Genomic DNA, 9,183 nt, shown 5'->3' on the forward strand with positions numbered 1-9,183 from the left:
CTTCTTCTTCTTCTTCTTCTTCTTCTTCTTCTTCTTCTTCTTCTTCTTCTTCTTCTTCTTCTCTTTTTCAAGAGACAATCCTACCCACCTCTTGGATTTCAAGAACCACTCATGCAGTCCCACTGCAAAAGCCTGAAACATATGCACAGTTTGCGGCATAGAGAGGAAAATATAAAATTACAGTATCATAAACAGTGGTGCCTTTCCCATAGATTCACCATAGAACAGGCATTGTTCTGAAAGGAAGGACGAACAGTGTCTTCCACTTATGTACAAGTAAGCACTATTGAACTTCAGAGTAAACTTGCATAGGATTGGGCTGTACTTGTGCTTTAAACTAGCGTACAATGAAATCCAGGACGCGGGTGGTGCTGTGGGTTAAACCACAGAGCCTAGGGCTTGCCGATCGGAAGGTCGGCAATTCAAATCCCCGCGACGGGGTGAGCTCCCGTTGCTCGGTCCCTGCTCCTGCCCACCTAGCAGTTCGAAAGCACGTCAAAGTGCAAGTAGATAAATAGGCACTGCTCTGGCGGGAAGGTAAACGGCGTTTCCGTGCACTGCTCTGGTTCTCCAGAAGCGGCTTAGTCATGCTGGCCATATGACCCAGAAGCTGTACACCGGCTCCCTCGGCCAGTAAAGCGAGATGAGCGCCGCAACCCCAGAGTCGTCCACAACTGGACCTAATGGTCACGGGTCCCTTTACCTTTACCATTACCTTTTACAATGAAATCCTGAGTCACAGAGTTATGATGCTCTTCTGAATAAGGAAAATAAACAAGCTTAACGCAACAGGCACCTGATAGTTCTCTCAATGGGATTATAGCATCCAGCATATAGGAAATATACCCACACTCGAACCGTGTCTGCTTTGCACATTGTTTGAAGAACTATGAGTGTTTCCAGATGAAAGCTTAGGCCTACCGTTGCAAACTGATCGTTCAGATATTGCAAACGGGTTACTGGCAGCAAGTTGTTTTTAAAACTTGTCAGGTTTTTAATGGAAAGGGTAAGTTCTTAAAGAAATGGGAGTGCCTGATCACCTCATCTGTCTCCTGAGAAATCTCTATGTGGGACAAGAAGCTACAGTTAGAACTGGTTATGGAACAACTGATTGGTTCAAAACTGGGAAAGGAGTACGACAAGGTTGTATATTGTCTCCCTGCTTATTTAACTTATATGCAGAATTCATCATGCGAAAGGCTGGACTAGATGAATCCCAAGATGGAATTAAGATTGCCAGAAGAAATATCAACAACCTCAGATATGCAGATAACACAACCTTGATGACAGAAAGTGAGGAGGAATTAAAGAACCTTTTAATGAGGGTGAAAGAGGAGAGCGCAAAATATGGTCTGAAGCTCAGTATCAAAAAACCCAAGATCATGGCCACTGGTCCCATCACCTCCTGACAAATAGAAGGGGAAGAAATGGAGGCAGTGAGAGATTTTACTTTCTTAGGCTCCTTGATCACTGCAGATGGTGACAGCAGTCACAAAATTAAAAGACGCCTGCTACGTGGGAGAAAAGCAATGACAAACCTAGACAGTATCTTAAAAAGCAGAGACATCACCTTGCCGACAAAGGTCCGTATAGTTAAAGCTATGGTTTTCCCAGTAGTGATGTATGGAAGTGAGAGCTGGACCTTAAAGAAGCCTGATCCTGAAGAATTGATGCTTTTGAATTATGGTGCTGGAGAAGTCTCTTGAGAGTCCCATGGACTGCAAGAAGATCAAACCTATCCATTCTGAAGGAAATCAGCCCCGAGTGCTCACTGGAAGGACAAATACTGAAGCTGAGGCTCCAATACTTTGGCCACCTCATGAGAAGAGAAGACTCCCTGGAAAAGACCCTGATGTTGGGAAAGATTGAGGGACTAGGAGAAGGGGACGACAGAGGATGAGATGGCTGGACAGTGTTCTCGAAGCTACGAACATGAGTTTGACCAAACTGCGGGAGGCAGTGGAAGACGGGAGTGCCTGGCGTGCTATGGTCCATGGGGTCACGAAGAGTCGGACACGACTAAATAACAACAAAGTGTGGAGAAAAGACAATGTGTGATTTTGATATCAACAGTGTTCTCCAAATGCCGGGGGAAAAAACCCAAACATGTGTGTTTGAGGAGCACCAATCCTACCCCCCCCCAAAATCCACCTGCAAGCAACTTCTGCTACCCAGAGGTGACAAAGAACAACATTAATGGAAGTCAGTTGACAAATTTAAATGAGTCACCTGGACCAGGTGGCATTCACTGAATAATTCCTAAAGAACTCAAAATGTGAAGTTGTTCATCTTTAAGGTGATTCTAAACCAAAATGACCCTCATACCACAGGTTTAATAGCTAGTGGAATGGTAATTTCTAAAAAGGATCTTTCAGGGTACAGACTCTGGAAATTACATTTCTATCAGCCTAGCTCTCTAACCCAGGCAAATTGGTGGAAGCAGCATTATAAAAGCTAGAACTATTAAACGTGTAGCCTTGGAAGAAACAGCATTAAATCAAGCTTTAATCATTCTTTGGTCAGGGTTGGGAAGTCAACAAAGGTATCGACTTGTGTGAATTGGTTGATATTATGGAGATTTTTAAAGCTTTTGACTGTTTAGGGTAGTTTTTAATATTTAATGCTGTGTTGTTTTTAACACTTGATTGGGAGCCACCCAGAGTGGCTGGGGAAACTCAGCCAGATGGGCGGGGTATAAATAATAAATTATTATGATTATTCCTAAACAACAAAACATGATAATATTCAATGTAAAAGCAAAATGATGCCCAGTGGAACAAAAATATAATAAAAATCCTAAATTCCCCAGCTGATGCTGAATTGGCTGTAACTCCTCAGGAAAAGATATTGAGTTCACAGTAGGGAATTCATTGAAAATGTCAGCCCAGTGTGCTGTGGCAGTAAAAAGAATGTACAGTATTATGAATTATTATTAGGAAAGGGACAAAGAATAAAAAGCAGCAAATTTATTTATGACATGTTCAGTTTTGATCTCTGCATCTTAAAGGGATGACCACAGTGCTAGGAAAGGTACAGAAAAAACGCAGTTAAAACGATCATTTTCCTTAAATAGAAAGTGTAAAAAGATTAATGCATTTGGGTTTAGAAAAAAGGTGTCAAAATTCAGGTGAAATTCTGCGTATAGAGACAATGAATAGGGAGGCATTCTCTCCCTCATAATACTCAGGATTCATCCAATTTAACACTGAATTGGGAGCTGCCCGGAGTGGCTGGGGAAACTCAGGATTCATCCAATGAATGTTGGGTGGGTGGCAGTAGAATCAGGACAGACAAATGAAGTAAGACATGTCTAAGGCTGTAATTAACATTGAACAAGAGACCTGCAACACAATATTGCAGTATATCCTCCCTCCTTAAAGCATGCACAGTCTTCATTTGGTTGCTTTCTGTGGGAAGGTACCCTCTTAGTTGTTGTTTTCAAAATGTGCTTCTGCAAAGCATGTAAATCCCCTGAAGATCCTGATACCTCCTTTTTCTTTCTCAGTATCCCTATTCTAGCTGTAATCCTGGCAGCACCCACCTGCTTAATTCGCTATTAGAAGGACCCATAAAGTATGCATAGCTGGTACTGAAAAGAGCAGTCCTTGGTCTCATTATTCTCTGCACTAATGTATAATAATCCAAAATGTGGGGCATTACTTTACCATGCTCCACTTCTCACCCCACACCTTGCAAGTGGCAGTCAATCGAGTGGGAGGAGCAGGGAAACTGATGAGTGTGGTTTTATCACACATTACATAGCCCCTGTATTATGGAAATTACAAGAGAGAATGGAGAAGATGCAGGGCTGCTACAACATCCTCCCCATCCTCCCAACCTTAGTTATAGATTTTATTTAAGCTTTTGTTTTTCAAGTCAATTTATATATTCATGGAGAATGAGTCTATCCAGAACCTTCCTTTCCTGTGACCTTAGGGTGAAGAGCAGGTAAATAACAACAATTGGGGGGGGGGCACCTTCACCATTCTGCCCGTGAGCTTTTGTGGAGCGCTTTGAGATAAGAGTACCAGATGAGATGGCCCACTGGTCTATCGAAGCAAAGCAATGCTTAAGATTCTTAGCAGGATTCAGACAGAACATTTCAGACTCCCTCCAGTCCTTTCCCCAAGGCCATTTCCCCCTGTGCTCTGGACCATTTGTTCTGTTTGCTGCAGGGAGCTTCCTCTGGAAAGATGGGACACTGCATTTTGAAGACTGCCTGCCCTGTGTTTTCAAAGGGATGTTTATACTGCTGTCCCTTCCAAGTTAATAAGCCCAGTGCACATTGTACATAGGCAGTAGCAGGACCAGAGAAAGAAAAGGTGTCATTACCTGGATTTTCTCCAGGACAGCTGGGCTAGGGCTTTATTTACTGAATTGCCAGAAAGCCAAAGGCCAAGAAAGACCAACCCTGCAGGATGGGGCCAAGGGCATCTCTGATCCCCATATCCAAGCAAACAAGGGAATGTCCCTGCCCAGGTAGAGTCTCCAGGAGAGAGATGCTTCCCATGCGTATTTCCTGCCACTGTATCAGTGGAAGTGCCATGGCTTCCAAGTCATAGAGGAATCTCTGCGCAACAACATATGCATTAAGCAGGCATCCATCCCTGGGCCCTTTTCTTCGAATTGTGAATAGTACCAGCCAGGGACGGGAGTAGACAGCTGTCTTGGAGCAGCTGAGATTGAAGGTGATAAGGATTTTATTTTATTTACTCCTCAAAAAATTACTTCAGCAATGCTACATTACTTCAATAAATTTCTGTTATGCCCTTTGTCATAAACAACCTCTGAGTGGTTTACACAAATGCATTTATTTGTTATCACATATATATCCCACCTTTCCTCCAAGGACCTCAAGGTGGCAAGCATGATTCTCACATCCTCAGAACAACCATTGGGGTAGGTTAGGCTTGGGGATGATGACCATCCCAAGTTCACTCAGTAGCTTCGTGGCTAAGTGGGGTTTTGAAGCCTGGATTCTCAAGTCCTACTCTGACACTCTAACCGCTACACTGGCTCAAAATCTATAAACAATTACATATTAAAACCAGTATTAGAATCCAAATCAAGCCAACAGCAGAAAAGCAGCCTCCCATTACAAATGGGAGACAGATCCTTCATAGCTGCCATAGCACCCAGCAGGTTGTGTAGAATGCAAGCGACTTCAGTGGTGGGGGAATGGCGTCCCTGGTTTGCGGAGCAGGATCCTATTACTTCAACAGATCCCAGTCATTCCCTCATGCAGTGAACATACTGCTGTCTTTTGGGGTTCAGCCCATCTCCTTCTGAGGTTCATGCTCTATACACCAGCTTCTTTCAAATAAATGAATCTTCTAGCCTTCCTCTTCTAGCTTCCACACTTTTGACTGCCCAGATTTATTTGGCTGATGCAATGGATGCTATGGCCTATAATTGCCTTAGGGCAGGGCCTCAAATTAGGAGTCCTAATGCCCTACAGTTAGGGATGGGGTAGAAATTCAATTCAGTTTGCATTTAAAAGCAAATCACCCTGCGTTACACTTTCAGAAACAATGTGAAAACCAAAAGACAGCCAGCATCCATCAAAATTTGCACTTTTCTGAGTTTTGCAATGTTCTCCAACCAAGTAATGTGAAAAAAAAATGCATGTAGTAGGGCAAAGCATGCATAAAAATGCATATATTAGTGAACATAAAGTACAAAAGTGCATTGTATTGGAGAACACAGCTATTAGGCAAAATCACATACAAAAATATGTATATTAGGAGAAATGCTGATGAGCTTTCATTAGGACTTGTTTTAATGCCGACCAATGTGGAAATGTGGAGAAGAGAATTTAAGATTGAAAAAAATGAGAATGTGAAAGGAAATAATGGGCAGATTCCCGCTGCCTACATTCGCCAAATAAATTCTTCAGGGTCTCCAATCTGATCCTATATTAGCGGCTAATGAGCAGTGCGTTTGTGAGATGAGAAGAGATGGATATCTTCTTCATTTGTGGAGGACAAAGCAGAAATAGGAAGAATGAAGAGCTCAGCTGAAATCTTAGGGGGCTCAGGGATCCTGCAGTGGCCTGGCCTACCAGGCTGAAGGTGTCTTCAGGGCAACGCCATCCATATCCCAAAGCCCGAAAACTGTGCACAGAGTACTCCTTACATGGGATTCTGTGAAAAGTTAGCTTATAGTGTTGTCTAAAATTCAGGCAAGGATTTCTCCCACCCCATGGCAAATTTTTCTAGGCAATATATTTAGGGTATTTCCCCCCTTGTCCTCTGAAATGGTAACAACGAACAGTCAGATGGGATGGGTTTGTGCTTAAAAGGCAGCAAGGAAATGTTATCTGGGAGAGGATTAACAGATAGGTTCTGTTTTCACAGTTAGGGTCTAACTCGTCATCAGGTGTAGGTAATTTTTCTCCCAGTTTGTACTCTTTAACGAACCTGAGGCCCAGTGGTATGTGCACAGTGACTTGCCTGACCTATCACGGTTATTTGTTGTTGTCCTACGCACACTCCCTGGCCCCTTATCTTGCGACACATTGGTAGTATATTTGATAGAGATGAATAAGTTGTTGCTTACAGTCACAAAGGCCCAAGGTTATTTTGAAGAGGCTTTTTAGGATCATGATTCAATACTTGTGCCTCTGGTCTATTTACACAAGAAGGGAATCCCAGGGTTCTTGAGCCACATCCCATTGTGTACAATTGCACACTATTGTTGCCAATGAGAGGGAATTATTTTTTTAAAAAAAATGGGAAAGGATGGAGAAGTGCAAGAGGGGTGAGCGCCGAGCAGGACACAGGTAGGATGAGCTGGATGAACTGCTTTCATTTGTCCTCTGCCACAAGCCTTAGGATTGCAGCCTTGGACTTCCGATGTGATTTATACAGGAACTCAGCAGTAAGTTATGGGACATGCACTGATTGTGGACATTTGGCAGGCATGAGCAATGCTGAAAGCAGGATTGCGTATAACTGCCCCATTGTGAGCACAAATCATAATGAATGCACAATAGAAGACATCTGAAGGGTTTCTAATACATCTGCTCTTCTGTCCACAGGTGGCTGGGTACCAGCATTAGTTCAGTTCTGTATATCACGTATGAGAGTTAGCCTCAAACTTTTTATTTATGAGCATGAAAAGTGAACTGGGGAGTGCACCCCACCCCCAGGACGCATGCCAGCCCCGCCCCCACCTGCTTTCTGCCCCCCCCATGCCGGAGCATGAAGCTCCGCCACTGGGGAGTGCAGCACACAAGGACATTTGAGTAGGTTTGCCAGATCACAACCTGGAGATCCATATGACAGAGCTCTGGAATGTGATCTGGCAAGCCTGGATAGGAGTTACTAAGTCACAAAAGAACAACACAGACAACGCTATGAAATACAATGAATTATTATGGACTACCATGAGCCTGGGGGACCCAGGTGGCGCTGTGGTTAAACCACTGAGCCTAGGGCTTGCTGATCAGAAGGTCGGCGGTTCGAATCCCTGTGACGGGGTGAGCTCCCGTTGCTTGGTCCCAGCTCCTGCCAACCTAGCAGTTCGAAAGCACGTCAAAATGCAAGTAGATAAATAGGAACCGCTACAGCGGGAAGGTAAACGGCGTTTCCATGTGCTGCTCTGGTTTGCCAGAAGCGGCTTTGTCATGCTGGCCACATGACCTGGAAGCTATACGCCGGCTCCCTCGGCCAATAATGCGAGATGAGCATGCAACCCCAGAGTCGGTCACGACTGGACCTAATGGTCAGGGGTCCCTTTACCTTTACCTTTACCATGAGCCTGAGCAACAGCCTCCCTCTTTATCACCCTTGCCACCCCAAACATGATAGATTAGCCTATCTTGGACCAATTAAGTTTTTGCCAGTGTTGGCTGAGTTGTCAAAGTTAGGCAGTGGGCAAAAAAGACACCATCTCCCTCTGAAAGCAGATTCTGGTGCCTTCTGAAAACAACCCTGCTGTAGTTATATATCCTTACACTCATCGGTCATCTTCTTAAGCAACTAAATTTCAAGCACGTGTTTCACCTCTACCTCCTGTCTGATATGTCAGAATCCAGAGAACTCCCTCTGGTGCCAGGCATGTAGGTCAAAACTGTCTCCAGATGGCTCTGCAAAGCCACCTTGGGGCTAACGGTATGAAGCCAGCTGGGTCAGGGATATCAAATCTAGTACTGGAGGAATAGGTGGCCCTAGGGGCCTGAGAGGAAGGGGGAAAGACAGAGATACCTGTTGGGTTAATGCTTATAATCAGATTTCTTTTGTAATTATGGGTATTGTTTGGGGGCAATCCAAGAGGCTCAGGTCCCAGGTCTTTTTTACCAGTCATGGATCTCCTTTCCCTTTCTCGTCTTATTTTTAAACTTTAAAACAATATTTTATGCAAATTTTATGCATTGGCCTGTGCCCCCGAGTCCTTTAAATACTTTGCAATACTCCTGTTGATAATGCTCTCCATCTTCCTTTGGCAATGGACAGTTGTTGCATATGTTGCTAAGCATCCTGGGAATCTCACAACAATAACTGACAATACCCCTATTTATTTATGTAAAGCTCATAACTTATTCTCCATACAGCTATCATCCTGCTTCTTGGCTTACCTAAATAGACCATTTTATCTTTGTTGTTGTTGTTTAGTCGTGTCCAACTCTTCGTGACCCCATGGACCAGAGCATGCCAGGCATTCCTGTCTTCTACTGCCTCCCACAGTTTGGTCAGACTCATGTTGGTAGCTTCGAGAACACTGTCCAACCATCTCGTCCTCTGTCATCCCCTTCTCCTTGTGCCCTCAATCTTTCCCAACATCAGGGTCTTTTCCAGGGAGACTTCTCTTCTCATGAGGTGGCCAAAGTATTGGAGCCTCAGCTTCAGGATCTGTCCTTCCAGTGAGCACTCAGGGCTGATTTCCTTAAAAATGGATAGGTTTGCTCTTCTTGCAGTCCATGGGACTCTCAAGAGTCTCCTCCAGCACCATAATTCAAAAGCATCAATCCTTCGGCGACCAGTCTTCTTTATGGTCCAGCTCTCACTTCCATACATCACTACTGGGAAAACCACAGCTTTAACTATACAGACCTTTGTCGGCAAGGTGATGTCTCTGCTTTTTAAGATGCTGTCTAGGTTTGTCATTGCTTTTCTACCAAGAAATTAAAGCAGGATTGCTATTTTGTTTTTGCCACCTTTGAGTTATTTCTCTAGAATTGGA

At 44.0% G+C, this 9,183-nt stretch overlaps 1 protein-coding gene across 3 annotated transcripts in view; it reads left to right on the forward strand.

Annotated features, from left to right (window-relative positions):
• Positions 1–9,183, forward strand: part of GCGR (glucagon receptor) — a 41,361-nt gene that overhangs the window by 9,822 nt on the left and 22,356 nt on the right. The window lies entirely within an intron of this gene.

This window comes from Zootoca vivipara, chromosome 2 (assembly GCF_965207765.1).
Source record: "Zootoca vivipara chromosome 2, rZooViv2.hap1.1, whole genome shotgun sequence".
In the NCBI taxonomy this organism is placed as follows: Eukaryota; Metazoa; Chordata; class Lepidosauria; order Squamata; family Lacertidae; genus Zootoca; species Zootoca vivipara.